The sequence below is a fragment of the Leptonychotes weddellii genome, chromosome 4 (assembly GCF_054177405.1).
Source record: "Leptonychotes weddellii isolate Sample4059 chromosome 4, ASM5417740v2, whole genome shotgun sequence".
In the NCBI taxonomy this organism is placed as follows: Eukaryota; Metazoa; Chordata; class Mammalia; order Carnivora; family Phocidae; genus Leptonychotes; species Leptonychotes weddellii.
The window spans coordinates 85,872,910-85,899,947 of record NC_138372.1 but is presented as its reverse complement, the minus strand read 5'-3'; the positions used below and the strand labels follow the sequence as shown (position 1 = coordinate 85,899,947).

Sequence of the window (27,038 nt, the reverse complement as noted above, 5' to 3'; positions counted from 1 at the left end):
CTTCATGCCCATCACCCAGCTTATCCCATCCCCCAATGCTATCCCCCTATTTTTAAAGACCACTCTCTTCGGCTCTTGTAGTTAGGAAGCCAAGAAACCAATGTTTAAACCCTAACAGTTAAAACTGACTCCACATTCCTTCCGTGAGTATTGTTGTCTTGCTGACGCGCCCATTCTGAAATGAAGACTGGCCTGATCCTGAACTCAGCCTTCAGCGGGAAAAAAAGAGTAGTCCCGTACTCTCTTCTGACACAACACGGTTATCAGACTGTCCAGTGACACGAAGGGTCAGGATGTCAAACTCATTTTGAAACCCTCTTTTGCTGAAGGATCTGAATGAACACTTTTTTTTCCAGGGTGTGGGCTGCAGGTCCCTGCGAAGGTCATTGGCCTGTGGAGGGAGATAGTCTATGACTTGTTTGTTGAAAAATTCTCTTAAAGTTTACCCTCAATCACCTGTCAATAAATTTAGGGATACCTTAAACTAGAAGAAACTTCAAAATCATACCATTTTATCCTTGTCAGAAAAGTAATCATTGCCAAATTGATCGAGGGCCTATTCTATGCCAGGAACTGTTCTTTGGGCTTTATATGCGTTATTTATTCCTCTAACAATCCTATAAAGAAGGTACTATTAGTTTCTCCCGTTTTACAGATGAAAGTACACATGCAAGGTGTTAGGAGAGGTTAAGTGACTTGCCCAAGGTTATACAGGAAGGAAGTGACAAAACTGGGATTTGAACTTCCCAATCTGGGCGCCTATCAACTATACTTTCTGCTGCGGGTCATAAGGGAGGATGGACAGAGATAGAAAGGCTCATTCCTGTACTTGGAGAAGAGTCTTCTTTTCTCGTTTTCCATGTACAGAGTAACGGCAACCTTCTGCCACATAGAACCCTGAGCCCCTTTACCCCGAGATGTGTTAACCTTCTAGAGGCCTGCTGAGACTAACTCCTCAGTCTCTCATGACAGCTTTGCTCATCTCTTGCCTTCTCCTCAGGGGGTCTTCAGCACCTTCCTCTTGTGATGGGAATGAGGGGTGCTTGGAACCTTAGGTCTTCCTTCTCAGCTGAGGGTTACCCCGCTGTGGTGGTCAGTGTCCTCGTCACCCACGGGCAATAGAAATTGGCTGCAATTCTACTCCTTGGGCCTAGAGGATGCCACCATCATCACTGACCTCACCAGAAAAAACACAGGCAGTTTACCCACACTGAACACGGTGGTTGAGCTTAGTGAATGTGTTCTTTTTTTTTTTCAGTAATCTCTACACCCAATGTGGGGCTCAAACCCATGACCCTGTGGTCAAGAGTAGAATGCTCTACCGACTGAGACAGCCGGGCACCCCATTGAACGTGTTCTTTTATTGTCTAAATATAAGTATGTGGACCTCACTGGGGGAGAGACCAGGTCTTCAAAGAAAGGTCCTGGGGCTCCCACCCCCCTCTGCTATGGAGAAGGGAGGAAGTGAAGCCCTAGGAGCCTCTCCGCTTTTGATTTTGACTGCTGAAACTCACATCTGCTTACCCTTTCATGTGTAAACCAGGATTCACAATTACTCACTCCACTCAGTTGTCTAAACAACACATAGTTTCTTTTCTCTCTGAATCACCCTGATATCTCTTATGAGCCTGCACCTGCTGGGTAGCAAGAGGGAAAAAACTAATTTTAGTTCAATAGGTTTTAAAATTTAGTCATTCACTGATTTAAGCAGTTTCTTTAGGCCTAACTCTGTGTCTTTGGGTTAAGGCTCAGTCTTTCAGTTTCTTCCCATCCTGTGCTTGCTTCTCTCTAAGTGGTATTCGTGGTTCTGAGACCAGGTCCCTGGCTCTCTTGTCACCGCTATGCTCTTTTAAACATGGTAGGCTAACAAGGGATTTCACAGGGAATGGGAAAGAGCTGTCCTGCTTTGATTCTTCTAATTTATTTCATTCTCCTTCAGGCAGAGACCTGGACAGGAGAGGCCAGGAGAGGGCAAGGGGGCTCTGGGCCTGGCACGTGGCCTCCTCTTCCAGCCTCCTCCTAGCATCGGGCTGGAAGAGGAGGCCTACCAGCCTCTATCACAACCAGAGGAATCTCTCTTTGTACTAAGGGGAAACTGAAATCACAGTGCTTGGTTCTTGAACTTCTAAAGAGTGTAGATTACCCAGGTGGTTTTTCAAGTTTGTAGTAACAGTCCTGACCTGCCTGAGGCATGATGCCTCCAGGCAGGCCTCTGGGATGTGAGCCATAGAGAGATTAAGAGAGGAATTGAGGGCGCCTGGGTGGCTCAGATGGTTAAGCGGCTGCCTTCAGCTCAGGTCATGATCCCAGGGTCTTGGAATCGAGTCTCACATTGGGCTCCCTGCTCCTTGGGAGCCTGCTTCTCCCTCTGCCTTTCTCTCTCTGTCTCTCATGAATAAATAAATAAAAAAAAAAAAAAAAGAGAGAGGAATTGAATTGCTATGTTTGCTGAATAGCATATCAGTGTAAGCTTGGGATGGTTGAAGGGGAGAGTGGGATTCTAGAATGTGCTTAGAAGGACTCCTCAAAGGAGAGGCAGAGTACTGCGGTGCTTAAATGCACGGACTTGGGGGTCCAGACTGAGTTCTGCTATTTCCTTGTGATTTGGACAAGTTTATTTGCTTGAAAATTCAGTTCCCCATCTTTAAAATGGAGGATTAGATAATAGCAGTATCTACCTCATAAGATGATTACAAAGTTAACATATATGAAGAACTCTGACTTTTGCCTATTTCACAGTAAGCACTCCACACATGCTAGCAATTTATTTTTTTTTTAAAGATTTTATTTATTCGAGGGGCGCCTGGGTGGCCAATCGTTAAGCGTCTGCCTTCGGCTCAGGTCATGATCCCAGGGTCATGGGATCAACCCCGCGTTGGGCTCCCTGTTCAGTTGGAAGCCTGCTTCTCCCTCTCCCACTGCCCCTGCTTGTGTTCCTGCTCTCTCTCTCTGTCAAATAAATAAATAAAATCTTAAAAAAAAAGATTTCATTTATTTGAGAGAGAGAGAGTGCACATGCACATACAAGCGGGGGCGTGGGGTGGGGAGAAGATGGCTCTCTGCAGGCAGAGGCAGAGGGAGAAGCAGACTCCCCGCTGAGCAGGGAGCCCGATGAGGGACTCAATCCCAGGACCCCGGGATCATGACCTGAGCCGAAGACAGACCCTCAACCAACTGAGCCACCTAGGCGCCCCTAAATGCTAAGTATTTAGAAGACAAACACATATAACATTAGATTTTAAGCCGTAGAAGCTTCTTATGTATGATATAGGAGAAAGAGCATGGATTTTCAAAATAGCCTAAGTTATATGATGTTGAGCAAATTATTTGGTCACTGTGATACTGGTTCTGAAAAACGAGGATGATCGTATCATAAGAAAGCTGTCGGAATTAAATGAAATAATGTGCGTAAAACACTTAGCAAAAAGTTTGGCACACAACTGAGGATCAACCAAAGTTTCTTCCCTTTTCTCCTCATGTCAGTGACATGTTCTCTTATAATTGTTTACTGTTACATCCTCAACCAGGAATCTTAAGCTTTTATAATCTCCTAACTGGCCAGCGCAGAGAAGCTCCAGAAATTCATTGACAAATTCAAATGAGCCTCCAAATCTGGGGCTCAAGACCCACACCTTCTCCCCATCGAGTGTGGCTGGTCAGAGGACAGTTGCTTTAACTCTTCCAGGCATATATATTTCTCTCTTCTCTTTATTAAAGTGACAGTGTGGTCCCTTGGAGGCATTTGCATCTGCTTCACTCACATTGCTCAACCCACACTTGGAGAGAAATGTGTTTGCATAAATACTAGCAGATGAATTTTTTAAATATCACTTTTTCTTTCCTGGCACTTGGTGAGAGAAATGAGCAAATATAAACAGAAGAGTATCACACCAGAAATATAGCAGATGGGTTCCTGCTGGGGATCTGGACTTTCCTGGAGTTTACACATTTGGGAGATGTAGGATTATGACAAAATCCACTTGTAATGCTCTTACTTTTTGCTTCTTGGGCACAATATTAATTGCTTAATGATGGGGCTTAATGTATACTTTCAGCCCAAATTTTCCCTTTGGGGAATAAGCAGGATGCTGTAGGCACTCTCTGCAGGAGGGATTCTCTTCCTAAGCCTAGCATTAATCCAGTTTGATTGAGGAATCAAGGGCAAGAGAAAAAGAGAATGTTTATCTTCACTCCATGCTGCAAGAGCAGGGGAAAAAGGAAACTCTTCACTTCCCAAGTCAGATGGCTACATGCTTCCCAACCAAGAGTTTATTATGAATATTTTAAAAATGGAAGCTGATTGCACACACTCCCTGATCAATCCTGCTTTGGGCCACCTCAATTCAGATGGTACATCCTGAGAAACACATCCATACCTGGGGAGTTGATCATGAAACATCCTTAACTCCAGTAGACACCTTTGGCACAGACTTGGTAAGATATTATTTTCATTCATTCATTTAACAAATTTTATTGAGCATCTACTGTGGATGAAGCACTAATTTAGGAGTGAGAATATAGCAATGAAGAAGACAGGTATGGTCCTTGGCTTCACAAAACTCAAGTCTAGTGGGAAAACACTTATGTTATGATCTAATCATTCTGTTATTCAGGTATTAAAAAGCACAGTAAACTAATTGTTTTCATTTCTATCAACCATAATATGTCTCAAGGACTGGCCTTGGACAAAATGGGAGGTGGAAGCTCCCTATGGGCTCTTGTTGTCAGAGCCTCCATGGGGTCATTAAAACCATCTTATGGGGGTGCCTGGGTGGCTCAGTGGGTTAAGTGTGTGCCTTCGGCTCAGGTTATGATCTCAGAGTCCTGAGATGGAGCCCCACATCGGGCTCCCTGCTCAGCGGGGAGCCTGCTTCTCCCTCTCCCTTTGCCCCTCCCCCCCACTTATGCTGACTCTCTCTCTCAAATAAAGAAATAAAATCTTTAAAAAGAATAAAACCACCTTATGGACAAGCCCCTTTTCCACAGTTGATTTGGCTGACTGCTAGTCTTCATGGGTTGTCCTTAGGGCCTCAAGAAAATGCTATGAAGGATCCTACCTGTCCATAATGATGACTTCCGGAACTCAGAGAAAGCCCCACCTTTTATCAATGAGTATTAACTCATCTTTTATGTTTATCTATTAGGTTTAACAAGAGAGGTGGCATGATATATTGCAAAGACCACAGGCTTTGAAGTTAGCCCTGGGTTCTAATCTTGGCTCAAACATTTTTTAGCCATTTCCCTTTGGGAGGATTATTTCACTTCTCTGTGGTTTAATTGCCTCATGCAAAATGGGGAAAATAGCACTTAACTTGGGATTGTTCACATTCTTAAATGAAATAATCACTAAGAAGTGCTTGGTATGCAGCAGATTCTCCTCCATGATGCTTGGGAACTATATATGACACAGATCTTGCCTTTGAAAGAATATAGCATTTGCATGAAATATTTAATGACAACCATACACAAGCTATTTGGTAAATGATAAATTATACCCATAGTTGACTCTGCCCGTCCTGAATGCTGCCAACTCTTCCTGCTTCTGCTGCCCCAACTCTGTTGCTCAAACCACACTTCTCCAGCAAGTGGCCTCGCCAGGAAAGCCCCAAAGAAATCAGAATGCTCCAGTAAGAAACCAGAATAAGAGACAGACACTTCATGTTCTTTTAAATGAGATCCTCAGCTTTGTCACACCAAGTGTAGCCCCCGTCCTCCATTTTACTGTTTTTTCCGCTCACTGGAAATATTTTGTCTTATCTCCAGGATGCTGGAAAATATGGAGCTGGAGATAGAACTTGTGGCCACATCTGGCAGAGAAATACACAGCTAGATGCTAATGATAATGCCTTAAGCAATTTCTATGTCCTTTAAGACCCTTGTACCAGAAATCCATGAATCTTACAGCTCAAGAGGGGTGAGATTCCCCCATAGAGTCTGAAGGGCAGCTCCCACCGATTGTCTTGTCCTACAGGGACTTCCCCTGGCTAAGTGATGGGCTGATGGGAAAATCTCCAAATTGTGTACATTAATTAAATAAAGACTCAGAGTTTTAAAAACAGGAAACAAATATAATGTCCAAAACAGAGCGAGTGATTAAGTTAACTCTATGGGTTAAGTTAATTCTCTCTCTATATATAATGGAAAGTTATGTAACCATAATTAATAATTTTAATAATAGCAGAATTATTATATATATAACAGAGTTACATATATAGCAGAGTTATTATATATAATATATAATAATAATTAATAATAATATAATTTTCCATATGATAGCAGGAAAAAACAGTAAGATATACTTAGCAAAAAGCAGTGTACAAAATCCTATATACGGAATGAGAGCGACTGTGTTAAAAGAATAAATCTATGCCTGTAAAAAAAAACTGGAAGGAAACACTTTAACATTTGAGTGTTGGAACTGTGGCTAATTTTTTGTTTCTGTTTATTTTCATAATAAGCATATATTGTTTATAGCATCTTAAAAAAGCATTTTGAAATGAAGACTTCTGAGGCCAAGCATATGGACTTCCCGGAGGCAATTTGCATGTATCATTTCCAAGAAGGATATTCAGTAATTCACCGGTTGGCTCTGCTGGGAGAGGGTCAAAGTGAGCAGAGGCAACACTTTTTTAGGAACTTAACGGGGATCAGAAAGTTTGCCCTGATCAGGTCTTGACTTCTGGTCTTTCTTCACAGGGACTGTAGTTGTTTTCTATCTAGCTGCCGAGCCTCGTTAGCTTTAAGTCTCCCCACTTCCTCTTGAGATCAAGCTCCGCTCTTTCCGAGTCATGGCATCTGGTTGCGCACTTATGCGGGATAGGGGCAGGAGGGCTGCTAGAGATGAAACCCAAGGCTGAGGCCGGCCCCCCTGCAGGGTCAACTGAAGCGGAACTTGGCTGCAGCCATAAAAAACCCAAATCAACTTATTCTGTTTTCCTCTGTTTTTAAGCTAGTCTCCAAACTTCCTGGTTTTGTCCTAAAACGAGAACCAGCTTGTGAGCAAATCCTGTCATCCCCATGATCTGAGACAGCCTATCTCAGGGGACATTTTATACATTTTTTTTGTCTTTTTCCAAAAGATTCTCCTGGAATCTCACTTTAGTGGTACTGCGTGCCTCTTGGCCCTTGTTCCTTGAGCACGTGTTTTTTCTTTCTGGCTTCTTGTGACAGTTTAAAAGTCTTCGAGAAGGACTGTGGGCTGGTCAGCCAGATCCCCACGAAATCAGACCATTAGACATGTTCCAAGGCCTCGGCCTCCGTAGGAGTCATGTCCTAAGCAAGACACACGCCCTGGTGGCTTCTCAGCCAAGCCCATCCTGGTGCGGCAGCGTCCCTGCATCCCTCAGCACAGCCGCTGCCTGAGTTGGCCATGGTGTGTGTGTGCGCCCCCCCCTCCCCCCCATTCTGCCTGCAGCCTTAGCTTAGCCTTGGGCCGGCATCCAGCACCACTATTATACTTCAAGATCAGGTCTCAGGAAAATATGCATTCTAAAAAATCCCAACTGACTGAAAAGTACCAAGAAGCCATTTGGGTTACACCCTGACTCTTGTCACCCAGATACCACGTGACCAGAAAGGGAATGGCCCTGGAGCAACATCATTGTGTCCCTGATTAGCAGCCTTGCCGCAACCTGAACAAAGAATTCCAAGCCCCGGGACCCAGAACTTGTAAACAGAAGAGAGCAGTCAGGTGACTTATCCAGCTGAGCTTTACTAGACAGCCCAGTATTAGCAGTTCCCGAGGGGCCCGCACTTAGCCTGAGTCAGCCAGGGTGTGACAAGCCACAATGCTGATCTCACCTTTGCAATCCACCCAAGTTCCCCGCCCCTTCCACCCACTCAGCTGCTGTCAGCCACCTCTGCCAACTTGTTCATTTTGTTTCTATTTTCCTCCCTCTCTCTTTCTCTGGGCAGTCACCTCTTCTGCTATTTATCCCCTAACATACCCGGCTGATCTTCAGAGATCTGCCGTTGAAGTATGGTGACTCATTTGTTACTTAAGGTATTTTGGGTTTGTTACTTCTCAACCACTTTACCAAGAACCACTCAGAGCCAAAACAGAGAGAGAGGAAATGGGGACGTGCAGATGGGAGGGGGTGGGGCAGAAATCCAAAGCTGCTATGGAAAAATTCAGCGGAGGGGCCGTGGTCAAAGCTTGGACTCAGAGAACAAGGCCATTCCAAAAGCAACAATGGGAAGGAAACAGTGCTTTGATTAAAACTTCATTGAGAGGCCTGCACACACACCCCATAGTTCTCCCACAACAGAGATGGTGTGGTCAGGAATCCAAAAGAATCGTCATTGCTCTTTGGGAATATTTATGAGCAACCACACCCAAACTGTGTGGACTTGACCAAGGCAAGGTGGAAGGGTGCAGCCGGGGGACAGCCAAACACCACCTGCAAGATATAATCCAAATCATCTGCCCTAAACTTCCGTCTCCCACTCCCCAATATCCATGTGCCTTTGGCTCGATCATCTAGGTTTGCTTTGTGGCTAATACCCGGTGTGGAGCTGCAGCTGTCCTGAGTAGACAGACGCCGCTTACGTTGTGAACAATGGAAAAATCACGTGGGACAGGTCGGCCAGAAGATTCATGAATGTATATGTTTGAGAGACTTCCAGAAAGTTGTTGTTTAGAAATTGTCCCCCCAAGCCAGACTATGCAGTACATGATTCTTCTGCTTGCGCTGTAAGTCACTCGTGTTTTGGTTCCCATAGCTTTAGTAAGAGTGTTGAATTGCTGTTTGCGACATTTACCATCCGTTTCTGGTTTGGGGCTTGCAAGATTAGCATGCTGAGAGTATTCATTCCTCTTTAATTATGCATTCTTTACTTTGACAAATATTTCCTAAATGCTAAATGTTGGAGGCAGGCCTTAAGGTCCAGAGCTGGGGCATGAGATAGAGCCCAGGCTTCCGATGAGCAATTCCAGAACAGGATTCTGAACTCTATCTGGGAGGAAGAAGCTGATGAAAAGAGAGAGATACTATTTCATGGATTTCATGACAAATCTAATGATTATTCAGTCTGGGCTGTTGATTCCTTCTTATGCAGCATGGTACGTTGTACTTCAGCTGCTACGTGCAAACCATCTTCCTGGAAACAGTGAGAAATACAAAGAAGGTATGTGACAGAAGCATTGTATTAGGATGACAAAACAGAAAGATGGAAGGATGCAGGCCTCTGATGGCATCATAAAGCTATCTATCTCAGCCCAGACGACAACAAATAGTATCATAGAGATCACAGCCTCCGAACTACAAGAAAACTTACTTTAAAAGTTACTTGTTAAAAAACCTAACCTTGGGGGCTCCTGGGTGGCTCAGTCGTTGAGCGTCTGCCTTCGGCTCGGGTCATGATCCCAGGGTCCTGGGATCGAGCCCCGCATCGAGCCCCTCATCGGGCTCTCTGTTCAGCGGGGAGCCTGCTTCTCCCTCTCCCTCTGCCTGCTGCTCCCCCTGCTTGTGCTCTCTCTCTCTGTCAAATAAATAAAATCTTAAAAAAAAAAACAAAACCCTAACCTTGATTTCCATAAATTAAGAAAATTTAAAATACTTTTAAAGAACATTAGGAATAAATTATAATTAATGGTTCAGAGAAATAAATAACTATATTTATATAATCTTATATATAACCAAGATTAGATAATGTAGAAACTAAAGAAACTGTATTTTAAGACTTGTTTGATGAAGCAAAAGCTACAGAGAAATTACAGAGAGAAACTTACAAAAGCTTTAAAATGCTTCCTTAGAAAAGAAAAAAGTCTAGAAATTAATGAGCCATGTGTCCAACTCAGGACACTGGTAAAACAGCACACACAGCATACCCACAAAGGAAGTAGAAATAATATGGAGGAGATATAATAATAAAAGAAATAATATGGAGGGGAAATTAATTAAATAGAAAACAGAGGCACCTCGGTGGTTCAGTTGGTTGAGTGTCTGCCTTTGGCTCAGGTCATGATCCCAGAGTACTGGGATCAAGCACTGAGTCAAGCTCCCCACTCGGTGGGGAGTCTGCTTCTCCCTCTGACCCACCCCCTCTTGTGCTCTCTCATTCTCTTTCAAATAAATAAATAAAATCTTTCAAAAAAATTAAATAGAAAACAAAGTTACAATGGAAATGATTAAGAAAACAGCTAGTGCTTTTTTTTTTTTAAAGATTTTTATTTATTTATTTGACAGAGAGAGACACAGTGAAAGAGGGAACACAAGCAGAGGGGGAGGGAGTGGGAGAGGGAGAAGCAGGCTTCCTGCTGAGCAGGGAGCTCTATGCGAGGCTCAATCCCAGGACCCTGGGATCGTGACCTGAACCGAAGGCAGACACTTAACGACTGAGCCACCCAGGCGCCCCAGAAAGCTAGTGCTTTGAAGGGCACCTGGGTGGTGCAGTCAGTTAAGCGTCTGACTCTTGGTTTCGGCTCAGGTCATGATCTCAGGGTCATGAGATCGAGCTCCTCATCGGGCTTCCCACTCAGTGAGGAATCTGCTTAAGATTTCTCCCTCTCCCTCTGCCCCTGCCCCCCAATGCTTGCATTCTCTCTCTCGCTTTCTAAAATAAATAAATCTTAAAAAAGAAAGCTAGTGCTTTGAAAGACTACTAAAATTGACAGATTAAAAGGGAAAATCACTACATATATAGTAGAACTTTTAAAAAATAAGAGAATGTTAAAACTTCATTCAACTAAATTTGAACACTTATATGAAATGTCCAGTTCTCTAGAAAAATGAAACCTACTAGAACTGACTCAAGAGAAAATAGGAAATCTAATTAGAGAGCTATAGCTATTTTTAAAAAGTTGAATTGGTAGTTTAAAATCTACCTACAAAAGTGAAACAAAATACAAAAGGGCTAGACTGGTTTATAAGCAAATCTGACAGAGATTTGTCACTTAAGAAAAAGAGAAACATAATCCCAGGCAATCTGTTTCAGAGAACAGAAAAATAAAAGATGACTACAACTCATTATATGATGCTGACAGAATTTTGATATCAAAACCAGACAAGGATAGATAGAAAAGGAAAATTATCAACCCATCTCTCATAAATATAGATGTAAAAATCCTAATTATTTAGTAGAAAATTAAATTCAGCAATGCACTGGAATTAACATTTATGATCTATTTGGGTGTATACCAGAATACAATGCTAGAACATTAGAAAAGCTATTAATAGGGGCACCTGTGGCTCAGTTGGTTAAGAGTCTGCCTTCAGCTCAGGTCATGATCCCAGAGTCCTGGGATCAAGCCCCTCATCGGGCTCCCTGTTGAGCAGGGAGCCTGCTTCTCCCTCTCCCTCTGCCTGCCGCACCCCCTGCTTGTGCTCTCTCTCTTAAAAAATGTTATTAATATAATTCACTACATTTATATATTAAAGGAAAAAACCACCAAATCATCATTGCAATGGATGCAGAGGAAACATTTGATAAAATTTAATTTATGGTAGAATTAGCAAATTCATATGGAAGGAACTTCTTTAACTTGATAAAAGGTGTCCACCCAAAATTTATTGCAAACAATAATGTTTGTTAGAAGCATTCCCTTTAAAGTCAGGAATAAGACAAACATGTCGACCATCACTACTTCTATTAAATTGAGTGCTGGAGGGCTTAGCAAGCAACCCTAAGATAAAAAGAAATTAAATGTGTAAGGATTTGAAAAGAAGAAACAAACCATTGTTACTCACAATATATGTAATTATATAGGAAATTCAAGATAATCTACAAACTATTAAAATAAGAGAATCCAGCAAAATCCATAGAAACAAAATCAAAACGCAAAAATCAGCTGCATTCTTATATAGGAGAAACAAACCATTAGAAACTATAATTTAAAAATGATGTTTCCTACCAGGAAAAATTAAGAAAAAAAAAAGGATTGACTCTAACCAAAGGATGTATAAGACAATCGTGGAAAGAGCTATAAAAACAAATACCTCAACAATTACTGAGAGGTACTGTATTTTGTGAAAGGAAGACACAGTAAAGATGTCACATCTTCACAGGGTAATTTATAAGTTCAGTGTAATTCCAATCAAAATCCTCAAGTGTTGTTTTGTTTTGTTTTGTTTGTTTTTTGAATGGCACTTGGCAAGCTCAATCTAAATTCAGAGGGCCATAAATCTGCAACACAATTTTGAAGAAAAACAAGTTTGGGAGCATTTGCCCTACTGCATATCAAGTTAGTATAAATCAGTACAAGTATAAATCAATACAAGATACCGTTATCTCTCTAATTTGTCGCCGAGGCAAGGGGAAAAAAAGCAAAAATGAACTAGTGGGACTTTATCAAGACAAAAAGCTTCTGTACAGCAAAGGAAACAATCAACAAAACTAAAAGGCAGCTACGGAATGGGAGAAGATATTTGCAAGTGACATAATTGATAAAGGGTTAGTATTCAAAATCTATAAAGAACTCACCAAACTCAACATCCAAAAGACAAATAATCCAGTTAAGAACTGGGCAGAAGACATGAATAGACGCTTTTCCAAAGAAGACATACAAATGGCTAACAGACACATGGAAAGATGCTCAACATCACTCACTATCAGGGAAATACAAATCAAAACCACAATGAGATACCACCTCACACCTGTCAGAATGGCTAAAATTAACAACACAGGAGACAACGGATGTTGGAGAGGATGTGGAGAAAGGGGAACCCTCTTACGCTGTTGGTGGGAATGCAAACTGGTGCAGCCACTCTGGAAAACAGTATGGAGGTTCCTCAAGATGTTAAAAATAGAGCTACCCTATGACCCAGCAATTGTACTACTGGGTATTTACCCCAAAGATACAAATGTAGGGATCCGAAGGGGCACCTGCACCCCAATGTTTATAGCAGCATTATCAGCAATAACCAAACTAAGGAAAGAGCCCAAATGTCCATTGACTGATGAATGAATAAAGAAGATGTGGTATATATATGTATATATATATACACACACACACACATATATACATACATATATATATATATACACACACACACAATGGAATATTATTCAGCCATCAAAAAGAATAAATCTTGCCATTTGCAATGACATGGATAGAGCTGGAGTGTATTATGCTGAGTTAAATAAGTCAGAGAAAGACAAATACTATATAATCCCAATCATATGTGGAATTTAAGAAAGAAAACAGATGAACATACGGGAAGGGGGAAAATAGAAAAGGAGAGAAGGAAAAAGCCATAAGTGACTCTTTATTTTTAAGATTTTATTTATTTATTTTAGAGAGAGAGAGAGAGGGGAGAGGAGCAGAGGGAGAAGGACAAGCAGATTCCGTGCTGAGCACAGAGATCGACACGGGGCTCAATCCCACGACCCTGAAATCATGACCTGAGCCGAAATCAAAAGTCAGACTCTTAGCCGACTGAGCCACACAGACGCTCCCACCATAAGTGACTCTTAACGACAGAGAACAAACTAAGGGTTGATGGAGGGAGGTGGGCAAGGGATGGGTATTAAGGAGGGCACTTGTGATGAGCACTGGGTGTTGTACGTACGTGATGCGTCACTGAATTCTACTCCAGAAACTAATATTGCACTGTATGTTAACTAACAAATTTTAAAAAAAATAAAAAATAAGTGACAGTCTTGCTTTAAAAGAAAAAAAAAAGATACTGTGCCATTGACCAAAGGGTGGGCAAAATAATCAATGAAACAGAATGGAAAGCCCAGAAACTGTACCAAACATGTATGGAAATTTATCATATGACAAGTGGGTGGTGTTGTCCTGGAGATATTTAAATCCAACAGAGGAGTGGCAGCTAATCAGGGAGTTAAGGAAGGCTTCCTAGAGGAAGAGATGTTCGAGGAGGATATTTAGTGGTTAGTTAGCTGGACCAATGAGGAGAGAGTAGGAGAGCATCCGAGGGTGGGGCCCAGAAGCACCAGACATCCTGTGCATATGGTTAAGTACGATTAGAAAAAGGAAAGTGTTGGGGTACTTAGTGGAATAAGGGCCAAACATGTAGGCAGGGGCACATTATGAAGGATTAGGTATTTAAGGGGTTTTAATTTTATCTTGAAAGCTACTAGGGAGCCATCAAAGTATTTTAAGCAGGGAAATAACATGATCTGATTTGCATTTTAGAAAGATCATTCTGGCAGTAATTTGGCAGGTAGATTGGAGAAGAAGAAATTAGCAGTCCACTATAATGATCCAGGTGATGGATGACGAAGGCCTCACTAAAGTAAAAGCAGTGGAAATGGATTCATGAGAGGGTAGGAGAAGGCTCTAGAAGCCTAAGTAACTGACTAGAGGCACAGGCCAGAGAAGGACGAGAACAAGGGGATGGTCACATTTCCAGCTTGACAATTACGTGGACGGTGATGCTGGCCACTGAGGCAGAAGGAGGAATGGGTTTATGGGTGAAGATGATGGGTTTAATGGAGACCCGTTCTCATCTCTCTGGAGAGAAGTTTGAGTTCAACATATTTGGAACAGATTTGGGACTGAGGTCATATGTGGAAGCTGAAGTTGGATGTTTGACTAAAGACCACCAAAGAGAGTTCATATGTAGAGTAGGAGAGACAAAGGCTGAAGACAGAGCCTTCGTCTGACTGGTCAAAGAACATACAGAGAAAGATGTGAAAAAGGACACAGTGGTCTCACAGAAACCAAAAGGGAAGCCATATTAAGGAGGGAGATTCTACAGCATTAAGTGCTATAGGGAGATAAGGGGAGATGCCGACAGGCCACATGCAAGTCAGTAGTGACCTTGGAGAACAATTTTCTTGGCCCGCTGAGGATGTTTGCCAGATTGCAGTAGACCTTCAGGTGAATGGGAGCCCAAAGCAGAGACAACGGGAATGGGTAGACTTTACAAACTTGGCTATGAAGGAGAGGGAATGGGACTATTGCTAGGAGAGAGTGTGCTGTGGAAGGGGTGGAGGCTGTTTTTAAAGAGTAGAGATGAAAATATTTACATGCTGTCAGGAAAGATCAAGGGGAGGGAAGCTCGGAGTAAAGGAGGTAGAGGGGATGATTAATAGAGCAAGAGTTTCCCGAGGAGGAGGCAGAGGCCAGATGGAGGGATTAGCCTTGACCTGGAGAAAAAGTCACTGTGGACCAGGGGAGGAGGGAAAGATGGAATCAGAGGTTTCTGTGTTTAGGTGCTGGGAAGGTTGCCCAGGGGGTTCCAACCACCTGGCTGTCCTGAGAAAAGGACATTCCTGAGAAAAGGACAGCCAGGCGGTTGGAACCCCCTGGGCAACCTTCAGAAAGGAAGGTTGAACTTTCCTTTTTCTAAGGACCTTCCCTTCAGAAAGGAAGATGGTTTTGCTGAAAGTGGAGATGTCAGGGGTTGGAGGGAACTGGGGAGGGGTGGCAGGGCTGCTGAGAATGGCAAAAGAACAGGTCAGCACAGCTTGAGCGACACCTGAACCTGGAGCACATGAACCTGGGAGATGGCTGGTAGCCACCTGGGGGCCCAAACCCCAAAAGCAGGACTGTCAGAGGTCAAAGCTGGAATGTTATAGAGTGGTTGAACTACAAGGGCAAGGAGGAAGAGGGCTGATGGGCGGGGGGCGGGGCGCTGCAGAGAAGAGGGCCATGCCACTGGCCTGGAGGAATCAGGGGACAGTAAGACCATGGGACGTGAGTCTTCCACGTGGACATTGACGCTTCACTGTTTGGTAGAGGCGTAAGAGGTGGTGGCGAGGGAAAAAGGAAGGCGGACCGGGATGCCAAATCCTTGATGGAAGTCTGGGAGACTCGTGATTCCAGCCTGCTCTGGTGATCCAAGACTGCAGGCTAGGTTGCCACCCAATAGGAGAGCCTGACAGAAGGCAGGGAGCTGCCCTCCCCGCCTTCCCAGTTAGCTGTTCGTTGCTTTGTTCATTCACGCTTTCACCTATCCTTCCCTTCCGGTCCTTCAACAACCTGGAAGTACTTCCTGAACGTTCACTCTGCACTAGACCCCCATCGCCTGAGGGGAGCGAGGCCTATCTCCACTCATCGGTTCTGGAACGCGTGCCCCACGCCAGCCCGCAATTGTCTTACATCTCTGAACTCAGTTGGGATGCTTGTTTCCGCTGAGGTCAGCTAGGCTGCAGTCGTGATGCGGTTGTCGTGCTTTGCCCAGGCTCAAATGTCATCATATCTCTTCATGTGGTCATGACTTCAGTGGAGTTAAGTACACCGTTCGTAATAACACGTTGAGCTCTGTTGCTGCTGAAATTGCAACACTTACGCTATCATTTGGCATTGAAATGAAAAGTTATTGCACTTGTAGAAGGCGTGGAAATAGTGGGGCATGAATCTGATATTACTGAAGCCGATATTTATTTTGGAGAAATCACCACAGTTCCATATATACTTGCAAAAAAACCCCAAGAACCAAGTGTTTTAGGGGACCCACAAAAGAAGATATACCCCCAAACAAATAAAAATTTGTATTATGTTTTGTTACTGATATATACACAAAGTAATTGCCTAAAAAAAGCTGAACGATGCAATTGAAGACAAGGAGAATTGTCCCATAATTTAAAACTGTGAGAGGCTGGTATGACTAATTCCTGGGTCACGGGGTGATGAGTAAGTCATTGTGTCATAATTTAGTTGGCAGGATTTTTTTCCCTCTCTTAGTGATAAATAAAATAATGGTGTGTCTTGCAATTAAACGTGGCTTAGAATGGATGATATATGATGATTCATGTCCTAAAACTCTCTAAATATTTTCTTTTGGAGAAACATAGATGTCAGACCCATAAGAACCAACTCCCTCCTTTCCAAATGAGGAAACTGAGTCCCAAGAGATAGGCGGCTGGTTCAGGACTGCACCCCACAGCACGTTGGAGGCAGAGGAAATTTATTTACTGCAGAGAATATTGCTGTGCCTTCTGGCAAAAGGAGCAAGAAAAGATAAAAATTACATAATGGCTTAAAGGCCCAGACCTCCATTAAAAATCCTATGATTGCTTTTTTTTTTTTCCTATTGGAAGGACACTAAATAGGTTTAGTAACTAGTAATCTTTGACAACATGCTTCTGATTTATGCCCACCATCGATATCTATGTCATCTTCTTAATCACGAGCCGTGCTGGCTTTAAAGTTTCAATGCTTCATAGAGCATACACTTTTGGGGTCCTTTTTATTTCTCTCAATAAGTTTTCAAGACACACAAGGTAGTTTTAAAAATAGATATAGACAGCAATCTATTATTTGATGTGATTAATATTTTTTCAATACCGAAGACTCGACGTTGCTCACTGTTAGTCCTCTCCTAGGGCTGGGATCGTTAAGGAAAGCAGGTGTCCCAACTTGAAAGGGAGGATTAAATCCAGAACGGGGTGGGCTAACTAGAGAGGGGTGGCTCATGCTATGATAGGGGCGATCTCTTTGCTTACTGTCCGCAGCTCCTAATACTAGTAAGCAACTACAGCAGAGTGTGAACATAAAGATGAAAGATACTTCATTTTCTAGTTTGCAGTGGAAAGCTGCAGACTCTCGTGGTGATAATTTTATGGTGAGCAGCTCATCTTCTTAGGTCCAGTATCTTAACTGAATAAGACTCAATTTTTTTTTTTTTTTTTAATTTTGGTTATACTAGCTGCTACTGTTTCTACTCTTACTAAGTAATGGCATTCTGGTCACTATCCACACTAATCAGTTATAAATTATTTCCTATTTATAAATAAATTGCTCTGAGATGCCTTCGTTAAGCGTCTGCCTATTAAATAAATTAATAAATTAAAATTTATTAAATTAAATTAAAAATCTAAAGTCATTAGAAGAATGTAAAATCACTCTGAGAGACCTTATTCCTCTTTCCTCTCCTCTTTGAGGCTCCTTTTATCTCTAAGGGTTTCCAACATAAGAGAGGTTTGTCCTTTTCTGATAGTAAAATTGATCCATAGTGTATCTTGTTATATACATCCTTCTGATCTTTCTTTTTTTTTTTGGTCAATAAAACAATTATGAACTTTATTTTTTTTTAAGATTTTATTTATTTATTTGACAGAGAGAGACACAGCGAGAGAGGGAACACAAGCAGGGGGAGTGGCAGAGGGAGAAGCAGGCTTCCCGCCGAGCAGGGTGCCCGATGCGGGGCTCGATCCCAGGACCCTGAGATCATCACCTGAGCTGAAGGCAGACGCTTAACAACTGAGCCACCCAGGAGCCCCAGTTATGAACTTTAAACAACTGATGGCTGGTTATGTCTTCAGAAAACATGATTAGATTAATCCATTAATGGTGGCTTCAAGTTTTTCTGAATTAGCTCCAGAAAATTCACCCATCTCTTGTCCCCTGTTAAAACACTGGAAGGTTGGTATGCATTGACTTGATACTTTGAAGTAACATTCTGATGGTCATCCATATCTACTTCAACTTTAAGGAATGCAACACTGGACTACTTTTCAGAGAGAATGAAAGAAAGGCTTGCTCATTTTGCAGGGCTGAGAAGCCCACGCTGAGGAGCCCACAGCTGTGAGTGTATCTCCTGCCCTGCTCAAGACTTCTTGGAAAGCAGCTGTAAGAACTGATGGAAATGGATCCAAAGCGCAGCACCGAGCTTGCCGATCCTTTGTCTGTACATGCTCTTCACAGTTAAAGTATCCATCATATATATAATCATGTAGCTTGTTTTGCTTATTCAGCAGTCTTATATAAGCATTCTCTTACAACACTCATTTTTTTTTTGTTTTAAGAAGGCTTCACACCCAGCGTGGAGCCCAATGCAGGGCTTGAACTCACGATCTGAGATCAAGATCTGAGCGGAGATTAAGAGTCCGACGCTTAACTGACTGAGCCACCCAGGTGCCCCTGTTACTAACTCTCTTAAGTATAAATATTTGCATAATATTTCACTGTGAATATATCATACTTTTAAAATTTGGTGATTATAGAGTTAGCGTGTTTTTAAGGTTTTGTTATTGTAAATAATGCTGTGATGAACATCTTTCTGCATTCATCTTTTTCTGTGTGAAATGATAGTCACCTCTTTCAGGTTGGCTGGGTATTTCTTAATATACTGAAACATTAATTAGTGAATTAGTAGCCTAAAAGTGATAAATTGTGTTTAAGTTGACTGTATTTTAAAAAGCCTGTACATTTACTTATCACCGTCGGGGGTGGATCCCTTGTCCCAGAGAATAACTGGGCATATGTCCAGCAGCCTGGAACATGTTCTGCCCTTTTGCACTTTTCCAGAACAGGGAAATACGTTGGGGGTAGGTTGGAGGGGAGAGTGGAGAAAATCAGCAGTGATCTGGGCCTGGCAACCTCTGTTCTGTGACCAAGAAGAACAGGAATCTCTGCAAAATCCTTTGTGAAAATCATTCTGTCCTGCTTTTCCAATGAAATGATCCATTCCATGGAAGCAGAGTGCACACCAGAACTCCATGCACCCTTCCTCCCCTTGTAGTCATTACGGGACCGTATGGATGTAGGAGTTGGGAATCCAGAACAGCCAGGATCAGGGCCAGGAGACCCAGCGCTAGCCTGGGTGGGAGTAATCCTCTCACTTGGCACCCAGTAGCTTCAAAGGACAATTTGATCCCAAAGCCCTTAGGTCACACTTTCTAACATAGCTGTCAGAATACACACCCTGTAAACAGGAAATGCCTTAGGAAGTACAACTGAGTACTTCTTATTTTTATTTTTTAAGAAACTATTAAAAAGCCTGAGCAGGGGATGACATTTAACTGGCATTACAGTTAACAAGCTAATGCTGCTCCCCGACAGTTTTATGTTCTGGGCAATTGTGTGCCCACTGCTGTTTAACAGGTGCTTAAATATTCCCAAATTCATCCATAACTCATTTTGCCTTGTAAAATGAGTGTCTCGCTCGGTCAAGGGAGTTGTAAGTTACATAGCTCGTGTTTGCTGTCCTAGAAGAAGAAAAGATTTACTAAACCCTAAACCAATATTTAGATACCTCTGTGCTTGGAATATGGAAATTTTAACACTGGGTAAAAGGCAAACCATGTGGAACAGAGGATGAGGTGGCTCTAGTTAGCTTCAGGAAAGGCTAAAATTAAGAACTGCTGACTTCTAGAAAAGACCTAGCTATATGGTGGCCACACTACTCATCTACCCCTTGTGCTAGCCAGGTCCCACCCCCACCCACTGCCCTGGCCGTGTCCCATTTGTTTCACACACAGCCTCACCAACTAGACTGTTTCCCACCACAGGGCCTTTACACGTGCTCTACAATACCTAGAATGGCCCTATTCCCTTCCTCTCCCCTCTTTGGCAAATTCTTGCTCATCCTTCAAGGCCGAGACATTACTCGATTTGGTCACAGCATGTAGATAGCATAGCATAGTGGAGAGAACTTGGACTTCAGAGTAAGATGTATCTGGGTTTAAATCTTAGTACCATTTTTTTCACTAGATGGGTGACCTTGGACAAGTTGACTTGACCTTTGTGAGTCTCTTTCCTCTACAGTTAATGGAGCTAATACCTTGCTCACTGGACTGTAGTGAATATTAATTCACACAACTATAGACAGTGCTTGGCATACAGTAGATACTGAATAAATATCAATTTCCTTCTGCCATGCCCACTTGCCATGCATTCCTTAATTCTCCAGGTAGCATCATTTTATTCAAAACCTAAGATTATGTCCGTGTCTTATCTCTCAGTCTGTAGTATCTACATAGTATTCAAATTCTTCATGACATGCTTAAATTATAGGGTTCCCAGATGGAGTTTTAATTCATTTATTTGTTCAACAAATATTTATTTGTTCAACAAATATTTATTCAATGGTATCAGATGGCAGCTAATCCTATCACTTGTGTTCTTTTTTTTGGTAAGATTTTATTTATTTGAGAGAGAGAGTGAGAGAGAGACAGCATGAGCAGGGGGGAGAGGGAGAAGCAGGCTCCCCACTGAGCAGGGAGCCCCATGCGGGACTCGATCCCAGGACCCCAGGATCATGACCTGAGCTGAAGGCAGACGCTTAACCGACTGAGCCACCAGGCGCCCCTCACTTGTGTTCTTGATATGTTTTCTCTTCCTTTAGAATAGGGTTTCTTTGACACTATCGACATTGGGCCACATCATTCTTTGTTGCGGCAAGTGGGGGGCAACCCGTGCATTGTAGGGTGTTGAGCAGCATGCCCAGCCCCAACCCACCACAAGCTGCTAACAACTCCCCCAACCCAGATGTGACAACCCAAAATGTCTCCAGACACTGACTGCCCTTGGTTGAGAAGAACTGCTCTAGAACTCTGCTTTCTTGCTGATTCCCCCTCTCTTGGCTCTGTATTCAGCCTCTCTTGGCACCTTTCTCTCATAAAAATGTGTTTTCTCCAGTCTCCCAAAACAAAACAAATGAATCCAGCCCCAAACGCTTTCCCTTCAGTCAAACTCTCCAAAAGTAGAGCCTGCTTTCATTGTCCCTTTGCCTGTGATCTTCCACCTGCTGCAGCCAAGCTCCCCTCACCTCACTTCATGAACAGCTCTGGCCATGCTCCCGCTGAGAGAAGGCTAACCCTGCGTTCTCTTTCCACGGCTCTCGTCTTGCTTGGCCTCTTTGACGTCTGACACTCCATACATTTCAGCATGTCTTTCTTTCCTGGTTCTTTTTTGACTCTCTGTCACAAATCCTAGTGGGGTCTCCCTTGCTCTGCCCCTTAAGGTCTGTCATTCCCCAGGGCTCTGTTCTTGGTCTTCTCTCTTCTCTCTTAAGACTTTCCTTTTAAGGATGTCTGGATGTCTCAATCAGTTAAGCATCTGCCTTCGGCTCAGGTCATGATCTCAGGGTCCTGGGATCGAGCACCATGTCGGGCTCCCTGCTCAGCGGGGAGCCTGTTCTTCCTCTCCCCGTCCCCCCACCACCCTGTGCTCTCTTTCACTATCTCTCTTTCTCGCAAATAAACAAAATCTTAAAGAAAAAAAAAGGCTTTCATTTTAAGATAGAACACTGACTCCGAAGTGTTTAGTTTCAGGTCAGCTCTCTCTCCTGAGTCCCAAACCCATATACCCACTTGTGTGTCTCATAAAGATCTCAAAGAGTACTTAGTATCTTCATCTCCTTGTGCCAGAGTTGCTTCTCTTCCCGTCTTCCCATCCCCCATCTCATCCGCCCCGTGGAGCAGTGTGAGCGTTAGGCCCTGGCGATGCAGATGCTGGGCCCTGTTGTAAAGATGTTCCTCTTAGGTGACCCAGTCATGCAAGGCTGGGTCCAGAAACGCTCCAGAACATTAAGAGTTGGGTATGCATAGTGAGATTATAAGTGATTTTTTTCTTGTGTTCTCTAATTTTTTTTCCCCGTTGAAATTATTTTTGCAACTAAAGAAAAAAGTCTTCCTTAAACACTCTTACAGGCATACCTGATCATACCCACTCCTCTCTACTGGCTGTTCATTACCCTCATGGTCGGGTCCAAAACTCTCAGCATGGCTTACAACGTCCTCTGTGATTTAGCCTTGATCTAGTTATGTGACCTTATCTCATCCTCTACCACCTCCCCCGACACGACACACGTGGGCCACTCCAAACCTCTTCCAGATCCCTGAACCAGCCAGGCTGTTACCCGTCTCTGCATAGGATTCTCCCTCTGCTTGGTGACTGACTCATGCCCTGCGCCCTTCCTTCCCATCCTGTCTCCATATTCAAGTCCACAGTCAGACGCACACTCTGGGACACCTGGACAATTCTTGTTTCTCAAAGCGCAGTTCAAACACATCCACTCTGAAACTTTTTATTTATTTATTTTTAAAGCATGCACCCCTCTCAGCTTTATTTTATCTGTGTACTGGACTCATTTTGCCTGCTAGATGGGATTGTTTCTAGTTTTTAATTTTAACAGTGGTTCTGTGCCTTCTGGCCTGTGATAGTAGTTCAAATGAATGCTTGTTGAGTTCCACTCAATCAACCTCTCTAGGAGTTCTGATGTGGCCGGTTGGACACTCCAACACCTTCCTTTATCATTGTTAAAGAGAGGATTGGCCTTCAGAGCCTCCTATCCATAGGGCTACAGTAAATACTGGTGCACGAGCTTGTCCCCGAGAGGCAGGACCAGTTTGATTTCGGTGCAGGTTGATGACAAAAAGTACAAGGGATCCACAGTGTGGTTGTGGTGGTTTGTGCAGTGAACATACATTATTAATTTGGCCCAGATCAGTTGGTCCGGGTGTGGCTTCCGCTGGAGCCTGGCCTCATGCACAGCCAAGACTTTGGGGGCTGGTGGGACCCTTGTAGAGGATAGAGAACCAGTTATGTAGACTACTGGTTTATTAGCGGCCCAATGGAAGAGATGCATAGGCACCACTCACCCCAAATTTTGTGTTCATCAACCCAGAAGCTCCCGAACTCTTTCTTAGCTCTTCCAAACAAGTAAACATGCTCTGCTTTGTCACTCTTTGCCCATTTTAGACATTTGTTAGGGCACCTTAGATATTTGATTATACTTCTTTGTTGATTCATCTGTCCCCTTCTAAGGGACTGTGTATTCCTTAAGGGCAAGCACTGTGTCTTTTATTTGGCAAACAGGAGAAGCTCATTTCATTTCAATTTTATCTAAGAAACGCTGCAGTGAACTTTAGGATGAGGGGAGGGAGGGGGGTATGAGGCTTGCAATTGTATCATGGAGATGAATGTCATCAAGTGTGGTCAGCAAAGAAGAAATTATAACAACAGCTAAACACCGTATATGCTTTATCTCTCACTTAATGCATGATTTACTTGGAAATATGTACTATTATTTTGTAAATAGGACAAATTGAGACTTTAATGAGGTCAAGTGACCTGACCAAGCAGCTAGTAAGCTTCCAAAATCCAAGCTCCTAATCTAGACACTGTAACATATTTGATCCTATGGTTTGAATGAAGTCCTCCAAAATCTCTTCAGGGAGAAATTTCCATCGGGGTCATCTTGACCACTTACCTTGCCGCAAACCTGGATTCCTGCAGAAGCACACCCTGATGTTACCTGGTCACTCCAAATTTTCAGGGGCTGAGATTTCTGCTACTCCTCAACTCACCTTGGCACAGCCAACCCTAGAAAAGCACTAAAACACAAGCTTCCCTGAGTTGCTGGCTCCACATCTACTCGCCCCAGGGAAACCTGTGGGTCTCCACAGACAAGGAGAATCTGCCCTGGCTGTGGTAGGTACCTGGACAGGAGTGCTTGGGGCATAATGGGACCAGCAGGTCCTGATGGGCATCTATCTATCGGAGAGGTTCCTCTCAGGTTACCTAGCCACCCAAGCCTGGTCTGCTCTCCCTCCCACACACGCCCTCTTTCCAGAGTTCTGGCTGTCGGTCCACAGGGAAGCCTACCTCCTGGTCGCTTTGTTAATGACTTTAGTGTCTGATTGAGATCAGGTGGCCTCCAAGCTGGCACCAGCTTCCATTATACTCTCCAAAGATAAGGAAACCAAACATTAGCTGGTTGGTAGCAAACAGTGCCATAAACACACCCACGCCTTCCTCTCCTCACCCCTTCAAAGGAGATGCAAAATGCCACTTCTGTCCTTATTTGGATGGGGGAAGTGAAGACACCCTCCCTTGGACTAGTAAAGGTTGCTTTAGCCCAGAGAGGTTCTCCTACAGAGAAGGCTTTCATTTCCCCTGCTGAATCAAGGGCCTTCTTGTCTCCCTCTGGGAATTCTCCAAATAACATCACCTGCTTGAGCACCTTACCCCTATGGCCCTTAAATGGTACTGTGAATTCTAAGCATCAGATATAGATACAGGATACAGTTGAGCGAGGGTTTTCTAGCCACTTGATACATTTTGTTTTGTGTCTTGTGCATCTGAATAGTTTATAGCTCCCCTTGGGACCAAGCAATGTATTTCTTCAGTGTTGCTTGGTGGGGTCCTCTGATCAGGAGCGTGAGAATTAGCTTGGAGCTTGTTAGAAACGTACACTCGCGGGTCCCACCCAGACCCACCATCAGAATCTGCATTTTGACAAGATCTCAGGTGATTCATGTGCACCTTAAGGTTTGAGAAGCTCTGGGCTACCGTATTGCTTACAGACACAGACCCTCCCATGGTCCCAGTACGGTGGTCAGTCAGTATACAGGACCGGGTCTGTTTTCTCTGTCCCCGCCAAGGTCCCCCTGCGTGGACAATAACTCTACTTACCCTTTTTTCATATTTTTGCACTTATTATATACTTTTCCAGAGCCCTGCACAGATATTTTTATTAGTAGTAAACAGCAATAAGAACAAGAAATATTTACTGAGCATTCACGTGCTAGGTGATCTACATGTGCTATTTCGTTTAATTATGATTGTATTAGTTTGATCAGGCTGCCGTAACAAAGTCCCACAGACTGTGTGGCTGGTAAAACAGAAATTTATTTTCTCACAGTTCTGGAGGCTAGAAGTCCAAGATGTAGGGGTCAGCAGATATGGCTTCTTCTGAGACTTCTCTCCTTGGCTTGTAGAGATTTATTGTGTCTTCATGTGGTCTTTCCTCTGTGTGTGCCCATGTCCCGTGTCTCTCTCTGTGTGTTCGAATTTCCTCTTCTTAGAATTCAGATCGGATTAGGGTCCACCCTGTTGGCTTCATTTTTTTTTTTCTTGAGATTTTATTTATTTATTTGTAAGAGAGAGAGACAGACAGACAGAGCACAAGCAGGGGGAGCGGCAGGCAGAGGGAGAAGCAGGCTCCCTTGCTGAGCAGGGAGCCTGATGTGGGGCTCGATCCCAGGACTCTGGGATCATGACCTGCTGAGCAGAAGGCAGACGCTTAACTGACTGAGCCACCCAGGCATCCCTGATGGCTTCATTTTAACTTAATTACCTCTTTAAGGGGCTTATCTCCAAATATGGTTACAGTCTGAGGTACTAGGGGTTAGGACTTCGTATAAGTTTTGGCAGGACACAGTTCAGATCATAATGACTATAAAGTGGCTAATTATTATCATCCCCATTTTACCGATGAAGAAACAGAGGCTTAAACAGTTCGTTAACTGATTGATGTCACACAGTAATGATAGAGCCAGAAGGGAAATTGTTTGTTTACTCATTTGTTTAGCAAATATTTACTAGATACCTACTATGTGCCATGCAGTGTAGCATGTGATAGGGATACAGAAATCATGGATTTTGGTCTCATAAACTACATTTTTGTGGATTATTTTCTATTCTAGAGTTTACGTACTCCTCCCTTGTGCTACTGTAGAGAGCCATTTTTGTGTAGCTTCACACCATTATTTATCACCAAATTCAAGTGAATAATACAGCAACCTTCCAAACAAAATCGGGCTCTGACTCTAACCTCATCATCACCTATCTGGGACTATAATTGTTTCAGGTCAGTCCTGGCCATTTCCTACGGCGACCAGCTCATCTTAGTTTGCCCGGGACTGGGACATTCCCTGGTTTCAGCACTGAGAGTCCTGTGTCCCTCCCTGGGGAACCTCTTCTGTCTCGGGAAAACCATTATCATTGGTCACCCTACTATTCCCCGACTTGTGCCCTGCTGGGACAGAGGATGAGGAAGGAGGAGACATCACATGATGGAACCCAATTTCCAAATTGAGAAGGACCGATGGGCCAATGAAGCTTCAGTTTCACCCAGGGCGGCTCCCTACTGCTGAAGTAGAAATAATCTGGGGCAGCCTCCTGCTTCCTCTGATGGGGACTGACCCAGGGGATACAGGGAACATCTCAGCATGGCTATTCTCAACGTAAGCAGGAGCTCTGTGAATTAACAAAATAATTTCTCGAGATTCCTCAGCTGAGGACTTACGAATCCCCAAGTTCCAAGTATCCCGCTGCCCCCCCCCCTTGGCATTTTGGTTAACAGCACATGGGAAAATCTACCAGTGGGGAGCAGCGGTTGCCCAGAACACCCTCTCCTGAGTCGGCCTTCTTGGGGAGAATGGGGAACATTGCCTTGTCTAAACGTGGGAGCCCTTGGAATGTGGGGGAAGGAACTTCTGAAAGGCAGCCAAACCCTATTGTATAATTGATTGCCTCAGCACAGCCCTGCTGACTTGCTCTGCTACTTCCCTGGTGCTGGTGCCTCTCTGGATCACTGTCTCGTTGCAGCTCGTTTAGATGTGGCATCTGGCAAGCTCCTGCAAAATGGCACTGGCAGGCCTCTCCGTTGCAGGGGTGC

At 43.5% G+C, this 27,038-nt stretch overlaps 1 long non-coding RNA gene across 1 annotated transcript; it reads right to left on the bottom strand.

Annotated features, from left to right (window-relative positions):
- Positions 1-27,038, bottom strand: LOC145721126 (uncharacterized). The gene is made up of 3 exons (XR_014144591.1): positions 24,242-27,038; positions 23,847-23,970; positions 1-391 (listed from the first exon to the last, which is right to left on the bottom strand). It is a non-coding gene; the product is annotated as an uncharacterized LOC145721126 (long non-coding RNA).